Genomic DNA, 13,971 nt, shown 5'->3' with positions numbered 1-13,971 from the left:
AGTCCATGTTGATGTAAATAAATGAACATCAGAAAAGAGATGGGTCTCCCATGCAGAAGAATTCCAAATAATTTATGTAGATACTCTGCCCTCAGATTGGGGGGGGGTCATAATTCTTCACTCTTTATGGAAGAACTGCACAAAAAGACTTTCTTCTGAAGAGCAGAGCATGAAAGGGAAAAATAAAGAGAAGCGTTATAGAGGAGAAACCTGATGACATGACCTCAGTCGATTAAGGTCGACATAAATCAGGCATAAACCATGCTGCTGTGTTGCTGTTGTTCAGTCACCGATCATGTCCAGCTCTCTGCGACCCCATGAACTGCAACACGCTATCTGTCCTTCACTATCTCCCTGAGTTTGCTAAAATTCATGTCCATTGAGTTAATGATGCCATCCAACCACAGCATCTCATTGCTATAATGAGTTGAAAATGCCACTTGACGCCCAAGGATTCATGGTAGTCTAACTATGAGGAAGTTCAGCTCAACTGCTGAATCGTGTCCAACTCTTTGCAACCCCATCGACTGCAGCACAACAGGCTTCCCTGTCCATCTCCAACTCCCAGAGCTTGCTCAAACTCATGTCCATTGAGTCAGTGATGCCACCCAACCATCTCAACCTCTGTCATCCCTTTCTCCTCCCGCCTTCAATTTTTCCCAGCTTCAGGGTCTTTTCTAATGGGTTAGTTCTTCCCGTCAGGTGAGCAAAGTATTGGAGTTTCAGCTTCAGCATCAGTCCTTCCAATGAATATTCAGGACTGATTTCCTTTAGGATTGACTGGTTTGATCTCCTTGCTGTCCAAGGGACTCTCAAGAGTCTCTTCCAACACCACAGTTCAAAAGCATCAATTCTTCGGCACTCAGCTTTCTTTACGGTCCAACTCTCACATCCATACATGAGCACTGGAAAAACCATAGCTTTGACTATACAGACCTTTGTCAGTAAAGCAATGTCTCTGCTCTTTAATATGCTATTTAGGTTTGTCATAGCTTTTCTTCCAAGGAGCAAGTGTTTTTTTAATTTCATGGTTGCAGTCGCCATCTGTAGTGATTTTGGAGCCCCCCAAAATAAAGTCTGTCACTATTTCCATTGTTTCCCCATCTATTTGCCATGAAGTGATGAGACCAGATGCCATGATCTCATTTTTTGAATGTTAAGTTTAAAGTCAGCTTTTTTACTCTCCTCTTTCACTGTCATCAAAGAGGCTCTTTAGTTCCTCTTTGCTTTCTGCCATAAGGATGGTGTCATCTGCATATCTGAGGTTATTGATATTTCTCCCTGCAATCTTGATTCCAGCTTGTGCTTCCTCCAGTCTGGCATTTCACATGATGTACTCGCCACATAAGTTAAATAAGCAAGGTGACAATATACAGAGTATATTGTACCTGATGTACTTGATGTACTTCTTACCCAGTTTTGAACCAGTCCATTGTTTCATGTCCAGTTCTAATCATTGCTTCTTGGCCTGAATACAGATTTCTCAGGAGGCAGGTAAGATGGTCTGATATTCCCCTCTTTTAAGAATTTTCCACAGTTTATTGTGATCCACAGAGTCAAAGGCTTTAGCATAGTCAACAAAGCAGAAGTAGATGTTTTTCTGGAATTCTCTTGCTTTTTCTATGATCCAATGGATGATGGCAATTTGATCTCTGGTTCCTCTGCCTTTTCTAAATTCAGCTTGAACATTTGGAAGTTCTCAGTTCACCTACTGTTGAAGCCTGGCTTGGAGAATTTTGAGCATTTCTTTGCTAGCGTGAGATGAGTGCAATTGTGTGGTAGTTTGAACATTCTTTGGCATTGCCTTTCTTTGGAATTAAAATGAAAACTGACCTTTTCCAGTTCTCAGGCTACTGCTGAGTTTTCCAAATTTGCTGGCATATTGAGTGCAGCACTTTAACAGCATCATCTTTTAGGATTTAAAATAACTCAGCTGGAATTCCGTCACCTCCACTAGCTTTGTTCATAGTGAAGCTTCCTAAGGCCCACTTGACTTTGCACTTCAGGATGTCCGGCTCTAGGTGAGTGATCACACCACTGTGGTTATCTGGGTCATTAATATCTTTTTTGTGCAGTTCTTCTGTGTATTCTTGCCACCTCTTCTTAATATCTTTTGTTTCTGTTAGGTCCATACCATTTCTGTCTTTTATTGTGCCCATCTCTGCAGGAAACGTTCCCTTGGTATCTCTAATTTTCTTGAAGAGATCTCTAGTCATTCCCATTCTATTGTTTTCCTCTGTTTCTTTGCATTGATCACTTAGGAATTAAAAATGAAAGTCACTCAGTCATGTCCAACTCTTTGTGACCCTGCTGCTGCTGCTGCTGTTGCTGCTGCTAAGTCGCTTCAGTCGTGTCCGACTCTGTGCGACCCCATAGACGGCAGCCCACCAGGGTTCCCCGTCCCTGGGATTCTCCAGGCAAGAACCCTGGAGTGGGTTTCCATTTCCTTCTCCAATGCAGGAAAGTGAAAAGGTAAAGTGAAGTCGCTCAGTCATGTCCGACTCTTATCAACCCCATGGACTGCAGCCTACCAGGCTCCTCCGTCCATGGGATTTTCCAGTCAAGAGTACTGGAGTGGGGTGCCATCACCTGACTGTACATTCCATGGAATTCTCCAGGCCAGAATACTGGAGTCGGTACCTATCCCTTCTCTAGTGGATCTTCCCAACCCAGGGATCGAACCCAGGTCTCCCACATTGCAGGCAGATTCTTTAACCTCGGAGCCACAAGGGAAGCCCAAGAATGCTGGAGTGAGTAGTCTATCCTTTCTCCAGTGGATCTTCTCCACCCAGGAATCGAACCGGGGCCTCCTGCATTGCAGGCAGATTCTTTACCAACTGAGCTATCAGGGAAGCCCTAGGAACTAAAAACACCAGACAAATCCCAATAGATATGCATGCTACAAAGTGTCTGACCAGTACTCCTCAAAATTGTCAAGGTCACTGAAACAAGGAAAGTCAGATGAAGTGTCACAGTCTGGAGAATCCTAAGGAGAGATGACAGTCAAATGTAATGTGGTTCCTTGGGAGGATCCTGGAACAGAGAAAGGACATTGGGTAAAAACTAAGGAAATAAGAATAGAGTATGGACTTCATTTGATATTGTGTCAAATTTATCAGTACCCCTTCTAAAGTCTCCTCAGCCTTGGCCAGCCTATCTCCTGGCCTAAGAGACTTACTTGGTAGGGTAAGCATCAACCTTGAGAAATCTATACCCTTTATTTCCATGTCCTTTTAAGGCTTTGACTGCTGTTTTTGTCCATTTAGGGCTTCCCAGGTGGCTCAGTTGGTATGAATCTGTCTGCAACGTGGGAGACCTGGGTTTAATCCCTGAGTTGGGAAGATCCCCTGGAGGAGGGCATGGCAATCCACTCCAGTATTCTTGTCTGAAGAATCCCCATGGACACAGGAGCCTGGCAGGCTGCAGTCCATGGGTCTCAAAGAGTCAGAGACAACTGAGCAATAAACACAACACAGCATTTGTCCATTTATCATCAAGACCAGCAGGGGAATCAGTAATGTAAAGGAAACACAGTAGAAGTAAACCAGAAACTAATGTTACCAATTACTTATGAGGGGTAGATGGGACAGAGATAAAAAGAAGGGGAGAGTGAGAAGTGGGTAGAACGGATGAGGGAGTGACTGAGACCTCTGTGAGTATGTTGTTGTTGTCAGTTGCTCGGCTGTGTCAGCTCTTTGCAGTGCCATGGACTGCAACATGCCAGGCTTCCCTGTCCTTCACTGTCTCCTGGAGCTTGCTCAAACTCACGTCCACTGAGTCGATGATGCCATCCAACCATCTCATCCTCTTTCACCCCCTTCTCCTCCTGCCCTTAGTCTTTCCCAGCATCAGGGTCTTTTCCAATGAGTTGGCTCTTCATCAGGTGGCCAAAGTATTGGAGCTTCAGCTTCAGCATCAGCCCTTCCAATGAATATTCAGTACTGATTTCCTTTAGGATTGACTGGTTCGATCTGTGAGTATCCTTTTTGTACAGCTCTGACTCTGAGAATTGAGGTGTGGTTTCACAAACCCCAGGAACAAATAATTAACATCAGCCAAGATGTGGGGAGAACCCAAAATGCAATACAAATAATAACCAATAACCCAACTGTACTACAAATGAACAATATAACCACACTATGGCAAAGAAAGGAACTAACCTGAATCGCTTCAGAACGTAATATTTTGAATGGGTAGCAAAATACAAAAAGAACTGTACACAAACAATACACACTAGTTACTAGGTTATTCAAAGGAGTATAGGTTAGAAATTCTGAAACTATTTTATGTATGTGCTGTGTGTTAGTTGCTCAGTCATGTCTGATTCTTTGTGACCCCATAGACTGTAGCCCATTAGGCTTCCCAACCCAGGGGTCAAACCTGCATCTCCTGTGCCTCCTGAATTACAGGCAGGTTCTTTACCATCTGAGCCACCAAGGAAGCCCTGTGTAAGTGCTGCTGCTGCTGCTAAGTCATTTCAGTTGTGTCCAACTCTGTGCAAGCCCATAGATGGCAGCCCACCAGACTCCTCTGTCCCTGGGATTCTCCAGGCAAAAATACTGGAGTGGGTTGCCATTTCCTTCTCCAATATAAGTGCTGAGTGAGTGAGTGAGTGAAATCGCTCAGTCGTGTCCGACTCTTTGCGACCCATGGACTGTAGCCTACCAGGCTTCTCCGTCCATAGGATTCTCCAGGCAAGAATACTGGAGTGGGTTACCATTTCCTTCTCCAGGGGATCTTCCCAACCCAGGGATCGAACCCGGGTCTTCCGCACTGGAGGCAGACGCTTTAACCTCTGAGCCACCAGGGAAGCCCAATGTAAGTGCTACTGCTAAGTCACTTCAGTCGTGTCCGACTCTGTGCGACCCCATAGACAGCAGCCCACCAGGCTCCCCCATCTCTGGGATTCTCCAGGCAAAGAACACTGAAGTGGTTTGCCATTTCCTTCTCCAATGCATGAAAGTGAAAAGTGAAAGTGAAGTCGCTCAGTCATGTCCGACTCTTAGCAACCCCATGGACTGCTGCCTTCCAGGATCCTCCATCCATGGGATTTTCCAGGCAAGAGTACTGGAGTGGGGTGCCATTGCCTTCTCCGATGTAAGTGCTAGGATTGAGCAATTAAGTAAATATATTTGGAGAATGAGAGCAAGTTTCTCACTTTGAGAAAGGAGTTACAAATAGGAAAAGAGCAAGACTACAATGAACCCTGTATTTTTGGATTGGAATTAGAGGTTATCAGAATGAATTCATGATTTGTTGTATATTCATTGATTGATAGATATAGAAATAAATACACATATATGTGTAGGCATGTGTGAGAGAATATATATATTCTCTCTCTCCCTATCTGTTGTTGTTCAGTCGCTCAGTTGCATCCAACTCTTTGTGACCCCATGGACTGCAGCATGCCAGGCCTCCCTGTCCATCACCAACTCCCAGAGCTTGCTCAACCTCATGTCCATTGAGTCAGTGATGCCATCCAATCATCTCATCTTCTGTTGGCCCCTTCTCCTCCTGCCTTCAATCTTGCCCAGCATCAGGATCTGTTCTAATGAGTCAGTTCTTTCCATGAGGTGGCCAAAATATTGGAGTTTCAGCTTCAGCATTAGTCCTTCCAATGAAATATTCAGGACTGATTTCCTTTATGATTGATTGGTTTGGTCTCCTTGCAGTCTAAGGGACTCTCAAGAGTCTTCTCCAACACCACAGTTCAAATGTATCACTTCTTCGGCGCTCAGCTTTTTTTATGGTCAAACTCTCACATCCATATGTGAATACTGGAAAAACCATTGCTTTGACTATACGGACCTTTGTTGGCCAAGTAATATCTCTGCTTTTTAATATACTGCCTAGGTTTGTCATAGCTTTTCTTCCAAGGAGCAAGCATCTTTTAATTTCATGGCTGCAGTCACCATCTGCAGTGATTTTGGAGCCCAAGAAAATAAAGTCTGTCACTGTTTCCATTGTTTCCCCATCTATTTGCCATGAAGTGATGGGACCAGATGCCGTGATCTTCGTTTTTTGAATGTTGAGTTTTAAGCCAGCTTTTTCATTCCCCTCTTTCACTTTCATCAGGAGGTACTTTATTTTCTGCCATAAGGGTGGTGTCATCTGCATATCTGAGGTTATTGATATTTTTGGAATTCTCTTGCTTTTTCTACAATCTGGAAGTTCTTGGTTCACGTACTGTTGAAGCCTAGTTTGGAGACTTTTGAGCATTACTTCGCTAGTGTGTGAAACGAGAGCAATTTTGCCGTAGTTTAAACATTCTTTGGCATTGCCTTTCTTTGAAATTGGAATGAAAACTGACCTTTTCCAGTCTTCTGGCCACTGCTGAGTTTCCAAATTTTCTGGCATATTGAGTGCAGCACTTTCACAGCATTATCTTTTAGGACTTGAAATACCCCAGCTGGAATTCCATCACCTCCACTAGCTTTGTTCGTAGTGATGCTTCCTAAGGCCCTCTTGACTTCACACTCCAGGATATCTGGCTCTAGGTGAGTGATCACATCATGTGATATACATATATACATATATTCTCCTAGAAGTGTGTGGTATACTGTTTGACCCAGCCATTCCAATTTAGTCATTTATTCCAAGAAGATCATCATATGTACATGCAAAAATATAAGGAATTACATTGTATCATTATTTACAATAAGCAGAGAAAGAGAGAGAATTTATCTAAATGTACATCTGAATGAGTCCCAGCGAGTGGTGACCCCAGTTCTCAAAATCAACAAAAAGGAATGAAGCAACGGAAGAAAAGACATGTCTAACATGGGTTATTGACTGAAAGTAACAGGATTATAACTGGCACTATTATTGGATTTTTTGGGTAACCTTTCTTTTTTTTTTTTTTTTGTCTTCTTATCCCTTGAGGAACTGAATGCCTGTTTGTATGGATTGCACTGTAATTTGACCATTAGGGCAGAGAATTCTATCCATCCCACCTGATCTCAGGTGTTGATGAAAAATGTACTCCTGTAGGCTTCCTGGTGGTTGAAGAAAACCAAGATTAATGACTTGTGTTCTCCCTTTTAAAAGTTTGCTTATCTTACACAAACTTAGCTTTGGAATATCTATCTATATATATACATATATGTGAATATTCATTCATGAATATATATATTCATTCTCAGACTCTCAAGATTTGTACACTTCTAAGTTGGGCTTCCCTGGTGGCTCAGATGGTAAAGAATCTGCCTGCAATGAGGGAGACATGGGTTCAACACCCAGGTTGGGAAGATCCCCTGGAGAAGGAAATGGCAACCCACTCCAGTATTCTTGCCTAGAGAATCCCATGGATAGAGGAACCTGGTGGGCACAGTCCCTGAGGTCGCAAAGAATCAGACATGACTAAGCAACAAACACACACATTTAAAAATTGACCTTAAAAAGATTAGTCTCATTAGAGTCATTCTTTTGTATAAACTGATACCAAATTATGCATATTTCTTATTTTTAATAAGGATTTATACAGTGGAATACATATTAAACTGTATATATTTTCATAAGCTTTTTAATTAGAAAAACTGTGAATAACTTTATAGTAGTTACAAAAGCTTATATTTAATAAAGCTCTTTTTATTCCTATAAAGCATATAGTTGCATATATTATCTAGAATTTGAATGTTATAGGATTAGAAACTTGTGAAAACCCAGAATTATAAATACTGTAGAAAATCATAAAAAATCACCAATGGATGGAAGCTACCCAAATGTCCATCAGTGGATGAATGGACAAACAACATGTGGTATATATATATATAATGGAATACAAGACAGCCTTAAAAAGGAAGGAAAGCCTATAATATACTACATGCTTGAATCTTTCTTTTTTTAATTAAAATGTTTTAATTTTTACACAATTTTTAAAGGTTGCTTTCCATTTACAGTTACTACAAAGTTTTGGTTATATCTTCTGTGTTGTACAATACATCCCTGAGCCTATCTTACACCCAAAAGTTTGTATCTCCCTCTCCTTCACCCCTATATTGCCCCTTCCCCCACCTCTGGTAACCACTAGTTTTTTTCTCTATCTCTGTAAGTCTACATCTGTTTTGTTATATTTCTTAGAGTCCACATAAGTGATACCATACAATATTTGCCTTTCTCTGTCTGACTTCTTTCACTTGGCATAATGCCCTCCAAGTTCATCCATGTTGTTGCAAATGGCAAAACTTTTTTATGGCCAAGTAGTATTCCAATTCCCCCAGTAGCTCAGCAGTAAAGAATCCGCCTGCAATGCAGGAAGCGTAAGAGATGTGGGTTCGATCCCTGGGTCAGGAAGATCCCCTAGAGGAGGGCATGGCAACCCACATCAGTGTTCTTGCCTGGCGAATTCCATGGACAGAGGAACCTGGCGGGCTATGTATGGTCCATAGCATTGCAAAGAGTTGAACACAGCTGAAGCGACTTAGTATGCATACAGTTTTCCAATAGGTGTGTGTATGTGTATGTATATATATATGTATATGTATATATACATTGTTTTTGTGTCTTGGCAATTAAAAATAATGCTTCTATGAACACTGGGTGCATGTATCTTTTTGAATTAGTGGGTTTTTTTCAGACATATACATACCCAGGAGTGGAATCCCTGGGTCATATGGTAGTTCTATTTTTAGTTCTTTAAGAAGTCTCCATACTGTTTTCCACAGTGGCTATACTAATTTATATTCCCACCGACAATGTATTCCCTTTCTTCGCTTTCTCCACATCTTCACTGATATTTGTTGCTCTTAGCCATTCTGACAGGTATGAGCTGAAATTGTGTATGGTTTTGATATGCATCTTCCTGATAATTAGTAATGTTAAACATCTTTTCCTGTGCCTGTTGGTCATTTGCATTTCCTCTTTAGAAAAATGTCTATTCCGTTCTTCTGCCCTTATTTAAATTGGGTCATTTTTTGATGTTGAGTTGTACAAGCTGTTTATATATATTTGATATTAATTCCTTCTCAGCCATGTCATTTGCAAATATTTTCTCTCTTTCAGTAGATTTCTTTTCATTTCGTTGGTGGTTTCCTTTGCTGTGCAAAAACTTTCAAGTTTAATTATATCCCATTTATTTTTGCTTTTATTTCTTTGACTTTAGGAGATGGACACAAATTGGTTCAATTTATGTCAAAGAATGTCTTGCCTAAGTTTTCTTCTAGGAGTGTTACAGTATCTGGTCTTACATTTAGGTCTTTAAGCCATTCTAAGCTTATTTTTGTGTACAATGTTAGATCAGATTCTAATTTCATTCTTTTACATGTAACTTTTCAGTTTTCCCAGCACCACTTATATAGAAGATACTGTCTTTTACCCATTACGTATTCTTGCCTCTTGTGCTGTAGATTAACCGACTGTAACAGAGTGGGTTTATTTCTGGGCTTTCTGTCTTGTTCCATTGATCTATGTGTCTGTTTTCATGCCAGCACCATACTGTTTTGATCACTGTAGCTTTGCAGTACAATCTGAGGTTGGGAAACATGATTCCTCCAGCTCTGTTCTTTCTGAAGATTGTTTCTGCTATTTGGAGTCTTTTGTGTTTCCATACAAATTTTAAAATTACTTGTTCTAGTTCTGTGAAAAATCCCATAGGTATTTCGATAGTGGTTGCACTGAATCTGTAGATTGCCCTGAGTGGAGGTGGTGGTGGTGGTGGTTTAGTTGCTAAGCTGTATCCGACTCTTTGTGACCCCATGGACTGTAGCCCACCAGGCTCCTCTGTCCATGGAATTTTCCCAGGCAAGAATCCTGGAGTGGGTTGCCATTTCCTTCTCCAGGGGATCTTCCCAACCCAGGGATCAAACCCAGGTCTCCTGCATTGCAAGTGGATTCTTTACCAACTGAGCCACCAGGGCCTTGGGTAGCAGGGTCATTTTAACAATATTGGTTATTCCAATCCAAAAACACAGTGTATCTTTCCATCTGTTTGTGTCTTATTCAATTTCTTTCATCAGTGTCTTATAGTTTTCAGAGTACACATCTTTTGCCTCTCTAGGTAGGTTTATACCTAGCTATTTTATTCTTTTTGAGGTGCTGATAAATGGCATTGTTTCCTTAATTTCTTTCTGATATTTCATTGTTAGTGCATAGAAATGCAATAGATTTCTGTATATGAACTTTGTATCTGTGGCTTTACCAAATTCATTGATGATCTCTGGTAGTTTTCTGGTGGCATCTTTAGGATTTTCTGTGTATAATATCATGACATCTACAAATAGTAACAGTTTTACTTCTTTCTTTTCAAGTTGGACTCTTTCTATTTCTTTTTCTTCTCTGAATGTTGTGACTAGAACTTCCAAAACCATATCGAATAAAAGTGAGTGAGAGTGGGCACTCTTGTCTTACTCCTAATCTTGAGGGAATGCTTTCAGCTTTTCACCATTGAGTATGACATTAGCTATGGGTTTATCAGAGAGTATGACATTAGCTATGGGTTTATCATATATGGCCTTTATTATGTTGAGGTATGTTCCCTCCATGCCCACTTTCTGGAGAGTTTTCATCATCAGTTCAGTTCAGTTCAGTCACTCAGTCGTGTCTGACTCTTTGCGACACCATGGATCACAGCACGCCAGGCCTCCCTGTCCATCACCAACTCCCGGAGTTCACTCAGACTCACGTCCATAGAGTCAGTGATGCCATCCAGCCATCTCATCCTCTGTCGTCCCCTTCTCCTCCTGCCCCCAATCCCTTCCAGCATCAGAGTCTTTTCCAATGAGTCAACTCTTCACATGAGGTGGCCAAAGTACTGGAGTTTCAGCTTTAGCATCATTCCTTCCAAAGAAATCCCAGGGCTGATCTCCTTCAGAATGGACTGGTTGGATCTCCTTGCAGTCCAATGGACTCTCAAGAGTCTTCTCCAGCACCACAGTTCAAAAGCATCAATTGTTCGGCGCTCAGCCTTCTTCACAGTCCAACTCTCATATCCATAATGGATGTTAAATGGTTACCAATAGTTTTTTCTGTATCTATTGATATGATCATAAGGGTTTTATTCTTCAATTTGTTATTATGGTATAACACACTGATTGACTGATTTGCAGATATTGAATCTCTGGAATAAATCCCATTTGATCATGGCATATGATCCTTCTTAATATGCTGCTGGATTTGGTTTGTTAATATTTTGCTGAGAATTTTTGCATCTATGTTCATCAATGATACTGGCTTTACTGACCTGTAATTTTTTTGTGCGTGTGATAGCTTTGTCTAGTTTTGTTATCAGGGTGATTGTGATCTCTAGAATGAGTTCAGAAGTGTTCCTTCCTCTTACATGCATAAATATTGAAGACATTATGCCAAGTGAAATTAGCCAGTCAAGGACAAATACTATACAATGCTATATAAAGGACAAGTAGTATACAATTCCATTATATGAAGTATCTAAAGTAGTCAAATTTGTAGATATGGGAAGTAGAATGGTGGTTACCAGGAGCTAAGGATAAGAAACCAACAGGAACTATTGTTTAACGGATATAGAGTTCCAGTTTTGCAAGAGAAAACATTCCAGAGATCTGTTTCACAGCATTATAAATATACTTAACACTACTGAACTGTACATTTAAAAAACAGTTAAGAGGATACATTAAATGATATGTGGGTTTTTTGTACTTTATTATTGAGTCGTATCCAACTCTTTGTGACCCCATGGACACAGCCTGACAGGCTCCTCTGTCCAGGGAGTTTTTCAGGCAAGAACACTGGAGTGGGTTACCATTTCCTACTCCAGGGGATCTTGCCAACCCAGGGATGAAACCTGTGTCTCTTGTGTCTCTTGCATTGGCAGGTGGATTCTTTATGACCGTGCCACCTGGGAAGCCCCATGTGATTTTTTACCATAATATAAACAAACAATACTCTTTAGTTAAAAAAAAAAAAAAACAGATGATGCTGAGCTCTCGAGCTAATAGAGGAGATATGTATTCATTGATATCAATATCTACATCTTATCTGCTATGTGCCAGGCACTTTGCTTAATGTTGGGGTTAGATGGTGATTAAGAAATGATCTCTGCTCTCAAGAGTTTTCAGCCCAGATGCAGACAGAGAGAAATAAACAGTGTGATATGGGCTCCACATAGTATAGGTGCCAAGGAAACACAAAGTAAGGGAGCTTCCTCTGGGCTTGGAGTGGTGGTCAGGAAAGCCTTCCCATCTTCTTTCCTGAGTAATGAAGTAATGAAGGTAAGTATGCATTAGCCATGCAAATGTGCAGAAGGAAAGAATAGGTGAAGGCATAGTGAGGAAGCCAGGGACAGTGAGAAGCATGGTGTGACCAGAGTTTAGGGTTGGAGAAGGCTGAGGAGACTGAAAATGGCGGCCTCCTGAAGGAGTTTGGATCTCATCTTGAGATCAGTAAGAAGCCAGGAAAGCTTTTTAAGGAGGGGAATCATGTGTTCAAATTGGCATCTTAAAAGGATTATTCTGGCAGCTACAGTGAGAAACAGATTGATGAGGAACAAGACCAGAGGCAAGAATATTAGCAAAGATTTAACAATAAGGAAGTGACAGGTGACCTTTGAGTAGAATGAGAAATGAGTGGGAGGAGAACAAATGATGAGTTTGCACAACTTTTTCTAGAAATGTGGCTTTGAACAAGAAGAGATAGCAAGGCAGCTGCAAGGAAATATGGAGTGGAAGTGTGTGTGTGTGTGTGTGTGTGTGTGTGTTAAAGTGAGAGAGAGATAGGCATGTTTAAACACAGGGCAAAAAGGAGCTATTCCCTAAGGGCATGGGAGGGATGGGACCAGATCTCACTAAATAGAGCTTGGTAGAAAGAGGGTGGGGCTCTCTCTCCATTTTAATATCCCATGTTATGGTTTGTTTTTATTCTGGAACAAAGATGGGAAGTTCATCCTGGAGGAATAAATGGAGGGATGGTTTAGGTATACAACTAGAGCTAAGAAGAATAGGAAAGAGAACTGACTCTGGAAAAGTGAGACTTGAGAGCAACATGGGGCCCAGCAGATGCTGAAGATCATAATTCTGTTCATTGTGTTTTATGGTTGTTTCTATAGAACATAAAACTAAAGATATTTCTCTAGAATCTGATCTGTATGCTCTGCCTGACCTCAGCCTGTGTATCTAGACTCAGAGGACCTTAAAGGGTACCCTCTGAATTCACTACAGGCTTGGGAAAAAACACTGAAGAGATACTTGTCTTTATCAGAAATCAAAATATACTATTAAGTTATAGCTATTAGAACAGTGTGATATTGGCCCAAGATTAGACAAAGAACCCCAAAGCAGAAATTTAGAAGATAAAAAATGTGGCCCTTTAAATTACTGGGGAAAAAAAGGATCAGTCAACAAACAGGAAAGTGACAAGTAGCTATCTGTTAGATGTTTATCACCTACTACACATGAAAAGAATTTCTGGATGAATTAGGGATTTTATATATATATATATATATACACACATATATACATATACATATACATATATATATATATATATATATATGAAGTTCTGGATGAATTAATCTGCCTGCAATGAGGCAGAGCTAAATTCAATGCCTGGGTCAGGAAGATCTCCTGGACAAGGGAATGGCAACCACTCCAGTATTCTTGCCTGGATAATTCCAGAGATAGAGGAGCCTGGTGAGCTACAGTTCATGGGGTCACAAAGAGTCAGACACACACACACTCACATACAAACACACACACACACACACATATATTTCCAAATCATTAAAGGAAAATATTTCTATACTTGGATTGCACAAGTTTCCTAAATAATTCATAAGACCTGGAATCCAAAGAAGAAAATATAAACAGATTTGACCATATATAAATTAAAAAGCAAAACATAAAATATCTTGTATGACAGAAAAAAAACAGAAAAGAAAAAAAGGAAAAGTTTAAATAATTAAAGGATAAGCTACAAACTGGGAGGAAATATTTGTAACTATATGAGTTTCTACAGATCAAAATGCACTCTCTGCATTTGTCACAGTTATCATAAATTGTATCT

The sequence above is a fragment of the Bos grunniens genome, chromosome 18 (genome assembly GCF_055505025.1).
Source record: "Bos grunniens cultivar Pamir isolate PY7600 chromosome 18, Bosgru_T2T1.0, whole genome shotgun sequence".
In the NCBI taxonomy this organism is placed as follows: Eukaryota; Metazoa; Chordata; class Mammalia; order Artiodactyla; family Bovidae; genus Bos; species Bos grunniens.
The sequence above is the reverse complement of the archived record's forward strand: the minus strand, read 5'-3'. Positions refer to the sequence as shown.